The sequence below is a fragment of the Leptonychotes weddellii genome, chromosome X, assembly GCF_054177405.1.
Source record: "Leptonychotes weddellii isolate Sample4059 chromosome X, ASM5417740v2, whole genome shotgun sequence".
In the NCBI taxonomy this organism is placed as follows: domain Eukaryota; kingdom Metazoa; phylum Chordata; class Mammalia; order Carnivora; family Phocidae; genus Leptonychotes; species Leptonychotes weddellii.
In genome coordinates, this window is record NC_138385.1 from 70,281,865 (window position 1) to 70,299,814 (window position 17,950).

General features: G+C 41.6%; 1 protein-coding gene across 3 annotated transcripts in view; it reads left to right on the plus strand.

Annotated features, from left to right (window-relative positions):
* Window positions 1-2,453: 2,453 nt before the first annotated feature.
* Window positions 2,454-17,950, plus strand: part of ZNF41 (zinc finger protein 41) — a 39,932-nt gene continuing 24,435 nt past the window's right edge. Inside the window, exon 1 of one of the 3 annotated variants that reach the window (XM_081809353.1) lies at window positions 2,454-2,610. The gene's annotated coding sequence lies outside the window, so the exon portion shown is untranslated. Of the gene's footprint in view, window positions 2,611-2,874; window positions 3,389-17,950 lie in introns of those variants that run through there. The other 2 variants (XM_031026845.2, XM_081809354.1) reach the window with 2 other exon arrangements.

Consider the following 17,950-nt stretch of genomic DNA (forward strand, 5'->3'; position numbering starts at 1 on the left):
GGTAATACAGTTCCAATTAGAATCCCAATAGTTTTGTTTTGTTGGGGTTTGGGGGAGGGGGCTGGCATTCATTTTGAAACTTCATTTTAAACTTCAGGGAGTTCTAAGAAAAATAAATTCGCAAGAAGAGAACTCCTTTGAATTCAGATTACAGAGACACAATCAAGAGTTCAGGTCAAGCAAAAAGTTATGTGTGGCCTTGTATGACAAAAGTGATATTTAATTCAGTGGCTACAGGGCAGTGTGTTCCATAAACAGCCAGCTGACATTGTTGAATTTTACCTGAGCCCTGTGATCCTGGTAAACAGTGAAGGTTGAGAAACCCCCTTATTCTTTCATGTTCTGGAAAACCGCTTACTGCCAAGAACTCCCCTTCCCTACATGACTTAGACAGGACTCACGGATGCTCCTGTTGTTTACCTATGACAAGGACAGACACAGAACTTCCAAATTCCCAGTCCTTGCCTCATAAGCATTGATTTAATCAGAACAGAATGCTTGTTAGCCAAATGTCAGTCGAGCGTCTCTCTTTCCCACAGCCTCCTGAACTTGGCTTGTCCCCAAGCCCGAGAAAGCACAAAAAATTGTGGAATGTGCCCGCTCTTCACAGCCTCCCCTGGGAGGGAATCGACTGACCACAGTGGGCACTTTCCCATCAGGTCAGGTGCTACCGGCCATTCTCCTGCTAATGCAGCTCCCCTCCCACAGATTCTGCTTATCTTGGCTTGCCTCCTCCTTACCCTATCTATAAAAGAGAAGCCTTTTTCTGTCTGGTTATGAGATAATTGCAGATTTCTGAAATGGAAGCTTTCTCCCTATGACACAAGAACAAAACTTGACCTTGACCTCATACCCTATGCCACAGTAAATTCTAACTAGATTAAAGGTTTAAGTAGAAAAAAATTGAAGCAATAAAAATGAAATAAATGTTAAGACTCTTTTTGGGCAGACGTGGAATGGGGGAGGAGGACCAAGCAAGACAGGAAATACAGAAGCCAGGAAAGAAAGTTTAGACATTTCTGATGAGAGACTACATCTTTCTAAACACATACTGAAGGACACCTATAAAAAGCAAAGGAGAAAAAGAGTTAGGGGGGAAATACTGCAATGCAACTCACAAAGGGTTGGTATCCCTAATGCACAAAGGGTTTCTACAAATCGATAAGAAAAAGACAAATTACTCCAAAGTAAATTGGACAAAGGATATGAAAATCAGCAGAAGAGAAAATCCAAGTGGTCAACAAACAGAAAAAGATGCTGTGTTGCGGAAGCAGTCAGGAAAATGCAAATTAAAGCAAGTATTTACTACTGGCCCTCACACTGGCAAACATGAAAGACAACATCAACATCCAGTGCTGAAAAGATTTGCCTCAACGAACTCCTATTTTGCTGGTGGGGGTAGGCATGTTACAATCTTCTGGGGAAGAGATTTGGCTGTATCTATTCGACAACAAAATACCCTTACCTGAATCTAATAATAAACTTCAAAATATAGGAAGCAAAAATTGACTAGCACAATGAAAACCTGACCTAACAATACAATGGGAGAATCTCTCACCTCTCTCAGGAACTCATGGGGCAAGCAGAAGAAAATCATCAGGAAGGAAGTACATTTTTTTAAAGGCCCAACTAACAAGCTGGAGCCAACAAACCCATATACTCAACCCAACAACTGGAAAATACAGTCTTCTTAAAAATCAGGAGATGAAACAGTTTTTGAAAACTGGGCCCGTGCTTGAGCCTTAAGGCAAGTTTCAACAGATTTCAAAGACTCAGCATCATTCAGACAATATTCCCAGACCACAATGCAATTAGGTGAGAAAACACTAACATCAGACTAACTTTGTGTTTATTTGGGGAAAGGAACATGGTGTCAGGAATTTTCTGCACTCGCTCTAAATTCCTTCTTGGTGTCGTTAATTCCGAGAGGATTATGTGACAGACTGAGATGAGTCAAATCGAAAACAGCTCCTTTCAATACCTGTGGACCAAAGCCCACCAAACGTGCAGCCGGCGCTCAGCCGCTTTTGTTTCCTTCCCCTACAAAACTCCTCCGCCCTATAAAACTCCCCAAGCTCCAGGGAACGCCGGGCTGGGCTGTTGTCCCTGTCGCAGCAGCCTGAAAAATGTACCCATTCCCTCGCCCTGCGAGTCTCGGAGAAGTTCTGCAAGGTGGACAATGGACTTCTAAATAATTCGCGGGTTAAAAGGGGGAAAAAGTTACGAAGTAGCACTTGAAACCAAACACTAATGGAAATAAATCAAAACTTGGATCTTTAGAACTTTAGCCTGAATGCTTTTAGAAGGAAACCAGGAAGGGTGAGCACTCGATTTTTAAAAAATTGGACGAACTGCCCCGCCACCGATATCACGGGCCCCCCAGTTAGTCGCTCCACATGATACTTGGTCCCTGGCGCTAAATCACCTCAGCTCCCCACGCCCAGAGCGGTTAAACTCTCGCTGCGGGCGACTTCCGCTTCCTGGCCTAAATCTGACACGCACTATTCCCCCCCCCCCCCCCGTGGCAACCACCCAGGGTCGGTGACAGTCGAGGAGCCCGGAGGAGCCCGGCGATGCCCTCAGCCGACGCGGGGACAGAGGCGCCGGCAGGTGGGCACGTCGCGGCGCCCCGGGCCCCGCCGCCGCGCGCCACCCGCGCCCGTCAGGGGCCGTTGCGTTCGCTCTCGAAGGGGAGCCGGGGCGGAGGCCGGGGCGGAGGCCGGGGCGGGGGCGGGCCCGTTTGTGGGCCTGCTGCTTGGAGGAGTCTTCCTAGCGGGGACGGGGCGGCGGGGGCGGGGGGGCCTGGCGGCGCGTGAAGAAGCCGCGGCTCCCCGGGGGATGCGGCCCGAGGGCGGGGCCCCTGAGCGCGGGGAAAGGCGAGCGGCCGGCCTGCGCCCGGGCGGCCGCTGTGCACAAGGCGGCGCGGGCGGGAGAAGTGCCGGCGGCACAGCCCGCGCTCCCGCCGGGTCGGCTCCCGGGCAATCCCGCAGGGCCGGATGGGGCAGGGGACTGCCGGCTCCGCGGCCGCAATGACCACCCTTCCAAGATGGCGACTCCCGTAGAGACACTCCCGAGGGGACAGCCATGTTAGTTGCCTGACAAAGTCACTAAAGAACATTTGAAAGCCCGCCTCTCCACCTCCACGCACACGCGCTAACACAGCGCGAGGGCACCCTGTGGGGTGGCGGGCGGCCGGCCGGCCGCTCCCAAGCCGACACTGAGCATGTGCGCGCTGAAGTCCAGACACGGAAGAGTCCCTCAGAGGTAGTTTCCACACTTAGGGTTCCGGGACTGGGTTTAACAGAGGCGGGCACAGTTGGGCCAGCAAAGCACTGACATGATTATGGGGGTGTGGTGGATTTCGCACTCAGTGATGCTACTCTGTAGGGTGAGTGATGAGGCTTCTCTGAGGTCACTAAGTAGGAGGGGCGTGGAGTGAGTGACAGGAGTTTGGGGTGAGTGATGGGTCAGTGGGGAAAATAAAATGGGTAGTCTGTGGGATGAGTGATGAGGGTGCTGGGGGGTCTTTCGGGTGAGCGATGAGGAGTCTGTGGGGGAGACGGGTGAGGATTCTCAGAGGTCACTGATGGGGTCTGCCGAGTAAGTGATTGGAGCTGTGGGATAAGTGATGGAGGTCTGTCGGGTGAATCGTAGGGGGTTGGTGAGGTTAGTGATAGGCGGCTGTAAGATGAATGATTGGAGTTCAGTGGGTCGGTGGTGAGGGTGTTTGGGGAGTAATGGGTGGTCTGTGGAGTGAATGGTGGAGAGTTTATGGGGTATTGAAGAATCAATGAATGAATGATTCATTGTAGCTCACTTCGGACCGTGGGGTGACTGTTGCATGGTCTATGAGGTGCATGATGGGGTTTATTGAGTGGATGATCAAGGTTTCTATGGTGTCAGTCATGCATTTATTTGGGACTGGTTGATGGAGGGGCCAGTGGAATCAGATACACTGCCTCACGGAGTCAGTGATGGGTGGTCTTAAACCGAGATGGGATTGTTTCAAAACCCTACCTTGACTTTGTTGGGCCTCCTGTATTTTTGTTTTCTGCGTCATTAATTTCTCCCCTTGATTTCATTATTTCTCTTCTTTGGGTTTTTTCTTTTATTCTTATTTTTAAATTCCTAAGTTGAACGCTTATCTCATTAATATTCAATCACTTTTCTTTTATAATATAAGCATTAAGTTCATGAATTTTCCTCTAAGAACACTTTAGCTCCATGTAACAGATTTTGATATGTAACATTTTCACTATAGTTTACTTCAAATGTTTTCTAATTTCTGTTGTGGTTTTCTCTCTCACCCCATAGTTGTTTAGATATGAGATTCTAATTTTCCAAAAAGTTGAAGGGGCGCCTGGGTGGCTCAGTCGTTAAGTGTCTGCCTTCAGCTCAGGTCATGATCCCAGGGTCCTGGGATAGAGACCCGCATTGGGCTCCCCGCTCAGCAGGAAGCCCGCTTCTCCCTTTCCCACTCCCCCTGCTTGTGTTCCCTCTCTTGCCATCTCTCTCTCTGTCAAATGAATAAATAAAAAATCTTTTTAAAAAAGTTGAAAAATTTTTTTTAAGATTTCATTCATTTATTTGAGAGAGAGAGAGGGAGAGAGCACAAGCAGAGGGAGGGGCAGGCAGAGAGAGGGAGAGGGAGAAGCAGGCTTCCCCGCTGAGCCGGAGCCCAATGCCGGGCTGGATCCCAGTACCCTGGGATCAAGACCTGAGCCGAAGACAGACACTTAACCAACAGCCACCCAGGCGCCCCAAACGTTGAAATTTTTGTTATTGATTTCTAAACTACACTCAGAGACTGTCATCTGAGTGATTATTAGGTGCAGAAATGGATGTTCCTTAAAGTGGATGGAATATATTGAATTTTGGTTAAATTATTTTCCAAAACTTTTGTAAAATTGGTACTCCCACCTGGTGCCTGGGTGGCTCAGTTGGTTTAACATCGGACTTGGGCTGGGGTCTTGATCATGGGGTCACATCCCCCACTCGGGCTCCACACTGCGGGGGGAATCTGCTTCTCCCTCTCCCTCTGTCTCTTCCCCCCACACCCCCACCCCAGCTCGTTCTCGTGCTCTGTCGAATAAATAAAATATTTAAAAATAGAAAAAAAATAAAAATAAAAATAAAAGGGCTCACTCTAACATCCTGTCCCACACTGAATATTGCTGCTTTTTTTTTAATTTTCCCCATTCCGGGGGCCAAACAGAATGGTATCTGTTTTTACTTTGGTAAAGTAAATGGTATCTAGTATCTTGTTTTACTCTGATATGCATTTTTCCGGCAACTAGTGGTTGAGTATCTTTGCATATGTTTTTTAAAGTTTTCATATCCTTTGCTCTTTTTTTCCTTTGGGTGGTTTGTCTTTCTAATTTGTGAATATTAACCTTCTGTCATTTATTGTGATTTTTCCCCCTTTTATCTTTTATATCTTGATTTTTGAAAGATGTTTTCACATATAATTAGAAAAAGTAATTATCTGATTAGAGATATCTGGTCTACGGCCATCCCACCCTGAGCGCACCCGATCTCATCTGATTAGAGATATCTGTCTTTGGTTCTGAGTCTTGTCTTGCTTAGTGAGTTCTCCCCACTTCATGCTTAAACAAATATATGCCTTAAGTTTAACATTTTTATTGTTTTAATTTTTATTTATTTTTTTAAAGATTTTATTCATTTATTTGACAGAGAGACACAGCGGGAGAGGGAACACAAGCGGGGGGAGTAGTGGGAGAGGGAGAAGCAGGCTTCCTGCTGAGTAGGGAGCCCGATGCGGGGCTCGATCCCAGGACTCTGGGATCATGACCTGAGCCGAAGGCAGACGCTTAACGACTGAGCCACCCAGGCGCCCCTGTTTTAATTTTTAAAATTAAATTTCAATCCAACTGGAATTTACTCTGATGTGTGGTGTGAGATGAGATCGAAGTTTGTATTTTCCGTTTGGATAGAAAATTTGCTGGTACCAATCATTAAATGAAAACACTTTTCTAACTCAACTACATGCCACTATTGTCGCATAAATTTCCAAATGTATTGCTCTATTTCTGAGCTCTATTTTTCCTTCTGATATATGTATCTACTCCCTTTCAAAAAAGTATGTTGACTTTTAGAAATACTTTTAATAACAAACAGTGCTAGCCCCTTCACTGTTCTTTTTCTTTCTTTTTTGGTTGTTTTCTTTAATATTCTTTAGCATTTATTCTTCCATGTGAATGTTAAAACCATCTTATTTTATTTCAAAACAACCATTAAAATTTATGTATTTTATAGTTTTCTTCTTTTTTAAAAGATTTATTTATTTGAGAGAGCGTGCATGAGAGCGGGGGAGGGGCAGAGGGGGAGAATCTCAAGCAGACTCCCCACTGAGCTCAGAGCCTGACTCAGGGCTTGATCTCACCACCCATGAGATCATGACCTGAGCCAAAACCAAGAGTCAGAGGCTCAACTGACTGAGCCACCCAGGCGCCCTTATAGTTTTCTTCCTATAGACCCAGCACCTTTTTATTAAAAAAAAAAAAAATTGCATTCTTAAATATTTTACATTTGTTTTTGTCACCATGGTGAAAGGCATACTTTTTCTATTTCCAAAGGAAAAAAAATCTGTCAACTTTTATTTTCTTTTTTGTATTGTATTTCTTATCCAATGCAATGATCAGATTCTCTTGTGAATTCTAGTTGCTTTTTAGAGTCTCTTAGTTTTCTTAGATAGAATATCATATTGCATCCAGTTAGCAGTGATACTCTCTCTTCCTTCCAAATATTTATTCTGATTACCTTGTCTTCTCTTGCATTAGCTAGCACTTTTGGAACAATGTTGAATGATACTTGATAGAGGGTATCCCTATTTTGTTGCTAATTTGAAAGTGAAATGTGTTCATTCATTCATTTATTCGACAAACATTTAGTGAGAACCTTCCCCTTGCCAAAAGACTGGGTTTCAAATCCTACATGACCACTTACTAGCTACATGATCTTTTTTTTTCTAACAGATTTATTGATATAATTCATCTACCATAAACTTATGGTAAACTACCGATTCAAAGCTTACAATTCAGTAGTTTTTAGTATATTCATGGAGTTGTGTAACCACCACCACAATCTAATTTTAGAACATTCTATAACCTCAGAAAGAAACATGGTACCCATGCCTCATTCCCATTCTGTATCCCCCTGCTGCAGGCAACCATTTACTGTCTCTGTAGATTTAACAATTCCAGGTTTTTCATATAAATGGAATCATACAATATGTGGTCTTTTGTGACTCTCTTCTCTCACTTACCATAATGTTTTCAAGATTCATCCATGCATGCTATGGCATGTATCAGTACTTCATTCCTTTTTTATTACTGACTAATATTCTTCTGTAAGGATATACCACATTTTGTTTTTCCATTCATCAGTTGAGGGACATTTGGGTTTTTTCCACTTTTAACTACTATGAATAATGCTGCAATGAACATTTGTGTCCACGTTTTTGTGTGGACATCTATTTTCATTTCTCTTGGGAGTGGAATTGCTAGATCATATGGCACCTCTATGTTTAACACTTTGAAGAACTGCCAAACAGTTTTTCGAAATGGCTGTGCCATTTTACATCCCACCAGGAATGTATGTAGGTTCCAATTAGTCACATCCCCGCCAACACTTGTTACTGTCTTTTTTTAGTCTAGCCATCCCAGTGGGTGGGAAGTGGTATCTCATTGTGGTTTTGATTTCTATTTCTCTAATGACTAGTGAAATTAAATATCTTTTCATGTATGCAGTGGACTGAATGTTTAGGTTTCCCCCAAATTCATATGTTGAAATCCTAATTCCCAATGTGATAGTATTAGGAGGTGAGGTCTCTGGGAGTTGATGAGGTCATGAAGGTGGAGCCCTCATGAATGGGATTAGTACCCTTATAAAAGAAACCCCAGAGAGTCCTTTTCCCCTTTTTGCCATGCAACAAGAAGATGGCCATCTATGAACCAAGAAGCAGGTTCTCCCCAGACCCCAAATCTGCTGGTGCTTTGATCTTGGACTTCTCAGCCGCCAGCACCGTGAGAAAGAAAGGTTTTTTGTTTAAGCCACCCAGTCTGTGGTAGTTCGTTATAGCAGCCCGAACTCACTGACGATGTGCTCATTGGCTGTTTGCGTATCTTCTTTGGGGGGATATCAGTTTAAGTCCTGTGCCTATTATTAATTGAGTGATTTGATTTTTTATTATTGAGTTGTAAGTATTCTTGATATGTTCTGGATACCAGTCCCTTGTCAGATATGTGATTTGCATTTATTTTCTCCCATTTTATGGGTATCTTTCCACTTTCTTGGTGGTTGACTTTGTAGCACAAAGGTTGTGATTTTGATAAAGTCCAATTTATCTATTTTTTTCTTTTGTTTCTTGTGCTTTTGATGTCATAGGCTTTTCTTTCCCCACAGAATTATATTGACACGCTTATCTAAAATCAGTTGACTGTAGGAGCCCTAGCTGGCTCAGTCAGTTAAACGTCTGATTCTTGATTTCGGCTTAGGTCGTGATCTCAGGGTCGTGGGATCAAGCCCTGCATCAAGGCTCCTCGCTCAGCAGGGAGTCTGCTTGCCCCTTGCCCTCTGCCTGCCCCCCCACCCCCCCACCCCCGCTCATGCTCTCTCTCTTGCTCTCGAATAAATAAATAAAAATCTTTAAAATGGTAAATTGTAATAATTTTCTTCTCTCTGATTAGTGGTCTTAACAGATTTCTACTTTCGGGGGGATTAATTTTGGTAGTTTATGTTTGCTGGGGATTTTCTCGTAGAGCTGCATGTAATGCTTAGTTAAATTATTTTGTTCACTCCCACTTTATTCTTCTTTGTTAAGACTGCTTTAGCTATTCTAAGAGCTGTGCCTTTCCATATAAATTCTAGAATATGCTTGTCTATGGATGTTGAATATATTCTCATGTACTTATTTGCCCTCCATATATCCTCTTTGGTGAAATGTCTCTTCATGTCTTTCGCCCATTTTTCTAATTGGATTGTTTGTTTCTTCAGTGTTGATTTTTGAGAGTTCTTTATATGTTACACTTATGAGTCTTTGTCAGATACTTTGTCACAGCCTGTAGCTTTTCATTTCATCCTCCTGACAGTGTCTTTTGCCGAGCTACAGTTTTTAATCTGTTGAAGTCAAATATATGTATTTTTCTTTTATTGATCATGTTTCTGGTGTCATATCTAAGAACTTTTACTAAGCCCTAAGTCCTGATGATTTTCTCTCACATAGTCTTCTAATGGTTTTATAGTTTTACATTTTACATTTGAATCTAAGATCCATTTTAGGTTAATTTTTTATGAAGTGTGACACTTAGATTGAGATTCATTTTGTTTTTTCCTTATGAATGATACAATTACTCCAGCACCATTTCTTGAAAAGACTTTCCTTCATCCATTGAATAGTTTTTGCACCTTTGTAAAAAAAATTAGTTGGCTGTACTTGTGTGGGGCTATTTCTGGGCCCTGTCTTCTGTTTCATTGATCTATGTGTCCATCCCTTCATCAGTACCACATTGTCTTGATTCCTGTAGTTAAATAAAAAGCCTTGAAAACAGGTAGATTGATTTCTCCCATTTTATTCTTTGTCAGAATTGTTTTTAGCTATTGTAGATCCTTTGTCCTTCCACATAAATTTAAGAATAATTTTGCTTGTATCTACAAAAAATCTCTTGCTGAGATTTTTAATAGGAATTATATTAAGTTCTGTATATCAACTTGTGAAGAATTGATATATATATATTTAAAGATTTATTTATTTATTTGACGGAGAGAGACACAGCGAGAGAGGGAACACAAGCAGGGGGAGTGGGAGAGAGAGAAGCAGGCTTCCCGCTGGGTAGGGAGCCCGATGCGGGGCTCGATCCCAGGACCCTGGAATCATGACCTGAGCCGAAGGCAGACGCCCAACGACTGAGCCACCCAGGCGCCCCTAGAATTGATATTTTTACTATGTTGAGGCTACCCAACCATAAACACAGTCTCTATCTCCATTTATTTAGATCTTTTTGACTTCTTTCATCAACAGTCTCTAGTTTTCAGCATGCAAGCCTTGTACATGTTTTGTTACATTTACACCTAAATATTTCACTTCTGAGTGATGTAAAGTATTGTGTTTTTAATTTGTTTCGTCATGTTCATTTGTAGTATATAAAATGATTTTTGGTGTGTATTGTTCTTGTGTCCCGTAACCTTGCTGGAGTCACTTATTACTTCTAGAAGGTTTTTTTTTTTAAAGATTTTATTTATTTGAGACAGAGAGTGAGCAAGAGAGAGAGAGCACAAGCTGGGGGAGAGGTAGAGGGAGAGAGAGAAGCAGGCTTCCCACTGAGAGTCCGATGTGGGGCTCGATCCCAGAACCCTGGGATCATGACCTGAGCTGAAGGCAGACGCTTAACCAACTGAGCCACCCAGGCACCTCTTCTTCTGGAAGTTTTTGTGTAGGGTCCTAGGGATTTTCTATCTGGACCATCATGTTATCTGCAAGTAGGGTCAGTTTTATTTCTTCCTTTTCAATCTCTATGCCTTTTGTTCTTTTTTATTGCCTCACTGCACTGGCTAGAATTTTCATTACTATAGTGAATAAGAGTGGTGATAGTCGACATCCTTGTGTTGTTCCTGATATTAGGGGGCAAACATTCAGTCTCTCACTATTAAGTATGATGTTATAGTTTTTGTGTCGATCTTATGTTTAGCAAGTTGACAAAGTAAACCTTTATTCCAGGTTTTCTAAGAGGTTTTTTTAAAATCATGAATGGGTGTTGGATTTTGTCAAAACCTTTTTCTGCATCAATTGATATGATCATGCGATTTTTTTCTTCTGTGGCCTGTTAATATGGTAGATTACATTGATTTATTTTCAAATATTGAACTAATCTTGCATTCCTGGAATAAGCCCCACTTGGTCATGGTATGTAATTCTCTTTGTATATTGTTGAATTATATTTGCTAATATTTTGTTAAGAATTTTTGCATCTATGCTCATGAAGGATATTGGTCTGTAGGTTCTTTTATACTTTTTTTTGGTTAGGTAATAAAATAATTCATCAAGAAACATACTGTTTTCAAATACAGGTGATGACAAAATGTGCAAAATTTGCTATGCAAACCATGTATAAACATGTGGGAAAACATTAGCTCACATCAGTGATGTATTTTTTGTACTCTTTGTCTACTTTTGGTATCAGGCTTTAAGAAATGAGTTAACAAGAATTCCCTTTTCATTTTCTGGGAGAGATAGTGTGGGATTGGTGTTAATTCTTCTTGAGAAGTTGGTGGAAGTCTCCAGTGAAACCATTTGGCCTAGAGATTTGTATTTCAAGAGTTGTCTTTTAAATTGCAAATTGAATTTCCTTCATAGTTATGAGACTATTCAAATGAACTATTTCATATTGGAAGAGTTTTGGTCATTTGTACTTTTTGAGGAATTGGTCCATTTCATCTAAGTTGTCAAATTTATTATTGTATTCCTTTATTATTCTTTTGATGTCTGCAGGGTCTATAGTGATTCGTTCCCGATATTAATTATTTGTGTCTTTGATTTTTTTCTTTGTCAATATTACTAGAGGTTTGTTTATTTTATTATTCTTTTTGGAATACCAGCCCTTTGTTTCATTGGTTTTTTTCTGTTGTTTTTCTGTTTTCTATTTCATTGATTTCTTTTTTTTAAATATTTTATTTATTTATTTATTAGAGAGAGAGAGAGCACAAGCAGGGGGAGCAGCAGAGGGAGAGGGAGAAGCAGGCTCCCCGCTGAGCAGCGAGCCCGACGCGGGGCTCGATCCCAGGACCCCAGGATCATGACCTGAGCTGTAGGCAGACGCTTAGCCAACTGAGCCACTCAGGCGCCCCCAATTTCATTGATTTCTGCTCCTACTTTTATTATTTCCCTTTTCCTGCTGGCTTTGGGTTTATTTTGTTCTTCTTTTCTAATTTCTTTTTTTTTATATTTTATTTTTAAGTAATCTCTACACCCAACGTGGGGCTCAAATTTACAATCCTGAGATCAAGAGTGACATGCTCCACTGACTGAGCCAGCCAGGCGCCCCTTCTTTTCTAATTTCTTGAGACGAGAGTTTAGATTATTGATTTGAGGCTTCTTCTCTTTCACTTGTAAACATTTAGTGCCATAAATTTTCCTTATAGCACTGCTTTAGTTTATGGAGCAAAGTATTGTGCACTGGTTATCAAATCCCAGGGGAGGAACTCCAAACACTTCTGCCCACTGCATCTTGGCGTCAGAGTCACCAACGAAAACACAACACAGTGAAACACTGAATGGAACAATGCTTTACTTGCATAGAGAAGAGACAGAGCAAGATCAGCATCAGTAGTATGTATCCTTTCCTCATAGCTAGCGGGTCCCCTGGCAGTCAAATGGCAAGTAAGCATAGGAAAAGATCCTTCACTCCATTAGTTAGCAAAGAAATATAAATTAAACTGAACTAAGATACTATTCACACCCCTCTCATATTGCAGTGGAAGGACCCACCCACTCCCCCATGGAGTCTGAAATACTGAAAGCTAGGGGCATGCCTAAGAGCCATTGATGTACAAACTTCTGCAGAACAAAATAGCACACACTGAGTTCAACATAGGGAAAGATATTCCCACACAAGGCAATAGCCCAACACAGGCTGTGTGGGCTCTTTGTCTCTTGGTAAGGAAGTGTTCCAGGCCCAAGGTCCATTCTTATGTGGTCAAGGGGGGGTTAAAGGATTATAAGCCTGAGACTGTATCCTACAAATTTTGATATGTTGTATTTTAATTTTTATTCAGTTCAGTGTATTTTTTTAATTTCCCTTGAGACTTCCTCTTTGAGCTATGGATTATTTAGAAGTATGTTGCTTAGGGGCGCCTGGGTGGCTCAGTCGTTAAGCGTCTGCCTTCAGCTCAGGTCATGATCCCAGGGTCCTGGGATGGAGCCCCGCATCAGGCTCCCTGCTCGGCAGGAAACCTGCTTCTCCCTCTCCCTCTGCTTGTGTTCCCTCTCTTGCCGTGTCTCTCTCTGTCAAATAAATAAATAAAATCTTTAAAAAAAAAAAAAAGAAGAAGTATGTTGCTTAGTTTCTAAGTGTTTGGGGATTTTCCTGTTACCTCTTTGTTTTGATTACTAGTTTCATTCCATTGTGGTCAGAGAACATACTACGTATGATTTTAATCCTTTTACATTTGCTGAGATTGGTTATATGGTCTAGGATATGGTCTATGTGACATATTTTCTGTGGGCACTTAAAAAGAATGTGTATTCTGTTACTGTTGCATGGAAAGTTCTATAAACGTTGCATAGATCCTGTTGGCTAACGATGTTCATGAATTCTTTTATAACCTTGTTGATTTTCTGTCTGATTGTTCTTTCAGTTGCTGAAGGAAAGGTATTGAAGTCTCCAACTATAATTGTGATTTTGCCTATTTCTCCTTTCAGTTTTATCAAGACTTTCTTCATATATTTTGCAATTCTATTGCATGGTGCATATACACATTTAAAATTGCTATGTCTTCTTGGTGGACTGACCCTTTTATCATTATGTAATGTCCCTGTCTGTCCCTGGTAATTTTCTTTACTCTGAAGTCTACTCTATCCAATATTAATAAATCCATTTCTGCTTCCTTTTAATCAATGTTTGCATGATATATCTTTTCCATCTGTTTACTTTCAACCTACATATATCATTATATTTGAAACACATTTCTTGTAGACAGTATATAGCTGGGTCATGATTTTTGAAATAGAACCTGCTAATTTCTGCCTACAGCTGGTGCATTTATACCATTTACACTTTATGTAATTATTTAAATGCTAAGGTTTAAGTCTGTCATATTTTGTGTTTTCTGTTTGTTCTCTCTGTTTTTGTTTCTCTTGCTCTTTCTCTCCCTCTCTCTCCCTCTCTCTTTCTCTCTCCTTGCCATTCTTTGGGGTATTTGGACATTTTAAAGAATTCCGTTTGATAATCTAGTGTTTTCAGGGGCATCTCCTTATATAGCTTTTAAGCCGGATATTCTATGTATCATGTAATATATACACAACTTATCAGAGTCCACTGGCATCATTTTACCACTTCCAGGGAAGTGTGGAAACCTTACTTACCTCATGTCCCTTTATCCTCCCCTGTTTATAATATAATTGTCTTAAATATTTCCTTTACATGCATTGAGCACCACATTAGATGGTGTTATAATTTTCACTTCAACTGTCAAACATAATTTAGAAAACTGAAGAGAAGGAAGGCATATTATATTTACCTATAGTTTTGCTTTTCCCATGTTCTTTCTTCCTTACTGATGTTCCAAGATTCCTTCTTTTATCATTGCCTTTCTGGTTAGAGAAATTCCTATAGCCATTCTTTTATGGTAGGTCTTCTGGTAACAAATTCTTAGTTTCCTTCATCTGAAAATGTCTTGACAGCTCTTTGATTCCTGAAGGATATTTTCTATGGGTATAGGATTCTAGGCTAACAGTTCTTTTCTTTCAGCACTTAAAAAATGTTGTGCTATTTCCTTCTAGTCATAGTGGCATTTTCTTCCAATAGAAGGCTGTTTTGTCTACATTGAAATTCTGATGGTTAGTGTAACCACCTTCATTAATTATCTTAGCTGAATCTTCTGGAAAATTTGCTGCAGCTTCCATACCAGCACTTGCAGCTTCACTTCACACTTTTATGTTATAAAGATGGCTTCTTTCCTTAAAATTCATGAACCAACAGGGCGCCTGGGTGGCTCAGTCGGTTAAGTGTCTGCCTTCGGCTCAGGTCATGATCCCAGGGTCCTGGGATCGGGCCTGCATCGGACTCCCTGCTCAGTGGGGAGTCTGCTTCTCCCTCTGTCTCCTCCCCCGCTCGTGCTCTCTCTCTCTCTCTCTGTTTCTCTCTCAAATGAATAAATAAAATCTTTTTTTAAAAATTTGTGAACCAACCTCTGCTAGCTTCAAACTTTTCTTCTGTAGCTTCCTCACCTCTCTCAGCCTTCAGAGAACTGAAGAGAATTAGGGCCTTGATCTGGATTAGGCTTCGGTTTAAGGGATTGTTGTGGCTGGTTATATGGATGTGGTTTGTGGCATCCCAAAAGAATTACAATAGTAACATCAAAGATCACTGACCACAGGTCACCATAATAAATATAATATTAATGAAAAAGTTTGAAATATTACAAGGATTACCAAAATGTGGCACAGAGACATGAAGTGAGCAGATGCTATTGGAAAAATGGCGCTGATAGACTTACTTGACAGAGTTGCCATGAACCTTTAATTTGTAAAAACTTCACTATCTGGGAAACACAATAAAATGAGGTATGCCTATATTTCTTTGCTGAGATTTTCTGTTGTCTCATTTGTGTTAAGCATTTTTCATAATTGCCCAATGAAGCATGTTTATGATGGCTGCTCTAAAATCCTTGTCAGATGGGGCACCTGGGTGGCTCAGTCGGTTGGGCATCAGACTCTTGATTTTGGCTGGGGTCATGATTTCGGGCTCGTGTGATTGAGCTCCGCATTTGGCGGGGAGTCTGCTTGGGATTCTCTCTCCCTCTCCCTCTGCCCTTCCCCCCCTCAAATAAATAAATAAATCTTTAAAATAAAATAAAATAAAATTATATTTAAAAAAATAAAATCCTTGTCAGATAATTCCAACATCTGTGTTATTTCAGTGTTGGGATCTGCTCAGTGTCTTTTCTCATTTGAGTTGAGATTTTCCTGGTTCTTGGTATGACATCTAATTTTTCATTATTTTCAGGATATTTGGGTATTATATTAAGAGGGTCTGGACTTTATTTAACTCTAGTGTTTTAACAGGCCTCCCTTGACAGAGCTCCGTTTGGTAAAGGGAGATGTCACCTCATTCATGACTGCTAGGTAGGGATGGAAGTCCAGGTTCTCCACTTGGCCTCTTGGGGGGGGGGGGGGCTCCTTTTTTTTTAATGGCGGGGGGAGGAGCTGAGGGAGAGGGAGAGAGAGAATCTTAAGCAGGCTCCACACCCATCTTGGAGCCTGTCATGGGGTTCGATCCCACAACCCTGAGATCATGACCTGAGCTGAAATCAAGAGCCAGATACTTAACCGGCTGAGCTACCCAGGTGCCCCGGGGTGGGCTCCTTTTTATTGCCTAGTGGGGGTAGGAGTTCATGCTTCTCACTAGGCCTCTGCTGATACCACCCTGACTGGGAGGGAGATAGGTGCCTTGTCACTGCTTCCCATTTGATGTCCATTGACACTGTTGGCAGAAGTGCCCTTGTTACTGCTGAGCCCTGGTAGGAGCGCCAGTAGCCCTCCTCTGACATCACTCAGTGGAGAGGAGGAAGGACACTTTGTTATCTCTGGGTGAGGATGGAAGCCCAGACTCCCCACATTGTCTCCACTGTCACCAAAGGGTGGGCGAGGAAGAGGCAGGTGTTACTGCCCAACAAGGAAGAAAGCTCCAGCACCCTAATGGACTTTCTCTGATACCACCTGGGCAGGGGGCAAGGGATGAGAGGCAGGGGGCAGGGTGAGGGGTTGAGGGTACCTTCTTATAGTTTGTCAAGGGTGGAAGTCTAGGCTCTCCCCCTGGCCTTTGCTGTTAGTAATGGTGGTGGGACCCCAGTGTTTTTGTGGTGTTTGGCCTGAGTAGAACCATCATTGAAAGTTTTCTGTCTTGGTAGACTGCCTCTTGCCTGGTCCTTTGACTAGAGAGAACAGGCTTTTATTGGGGGCAGTTTTTGTCTGCACCATTGGCCTTTCTAGGTTGCTGGCTTCTCCAGCACCAAGTCTAGGATATATGAGGCTCAAAGAAAACACAGAGAACTCACTGCCATGTCATTTTTGGGGTCTCAGGATCCCTAGCCAATCTGCCCTCCTCACTCCACCTTTCAGAATCTTCCTATGTTGTTTTTTTTTTAAGATTTTATTTACCTATCTGAGAGAGAGAGAGAGTGAGCAAGAGAGAGAGCACAAGGCAGGGGGAGTGGCAGAGGGAGAAGCAGACTCCCCACTGAGCAGGGAGCCTGATGCAGGACTCGATCTCAGGATCCTGAGATCATGACCTGAGCCGAAGGCAGGTGCTTAACTGACTGATCCACCCAGGCGCCCCTCTTCCTATGTTTTATATATAATGTCCACACTTTTTAGTTGTTATTTAGCAGAAAGAATAGGTAAACTAATATCTACTCCATCTCCAGAAGAGGAAGTCTCCATAATTATGATTTTGAAGATTTCATGTGGTTTCATGCATTTGTGCTGGTTTTATTTGTATATATTGAATGGCCCTAAAGATTTATGCAAAGGTTTATGTACTTTTTATTGTATATTTTATTATTAAAAATGGACCCCTTTGTTAATCTATTGAGCACTTTGGACTTAATTTCCACTCAATAATTTATTTCTAGATATGCTTTCATTTTCTTACATTTGCCTGGTATATTGTATATTTTTAAAATCTTTAATTATGACATAATGTAAGAAACTGCACAGATTATGCATTTAGCTTGATGATTTTTTAACAGACTGAGTGAACATGCACAACCACCACCTAGATTTAGAAATAGAACATCACTAGCACCCAAGAAATACCCCCTTGTGTTCCTTTCCAATCACTAACCTCCTCCCAAGGGGTACCAACAGCCTGACTTCTAACAGCTTAGATTAGTTTTACATGTTTTTGAAATTTATATAAACATAATCATACAGTATTGATTCATTGCTCTTTTGGGTCTGGCTTCATTGGCCAATGTAATATTCATGAGATGAGATTCATGCCTGTTGTGCGTAGTAATTTGTTCATTCTTGTTACTGTATAGTACTTCCTTGTATGAATACAGGACAACTTGTTTATCCATTCTGAAGTTGATGGGCATCTGCATAATTTTCAGTTTTGAATAAAGCCACTCTGAACATCATCTTACTAGTCTTTCAGTCAACGTATGTTCACATTTCTCCTGAGTATATTCCTAGGAGTAGAAGAGCTGGGTC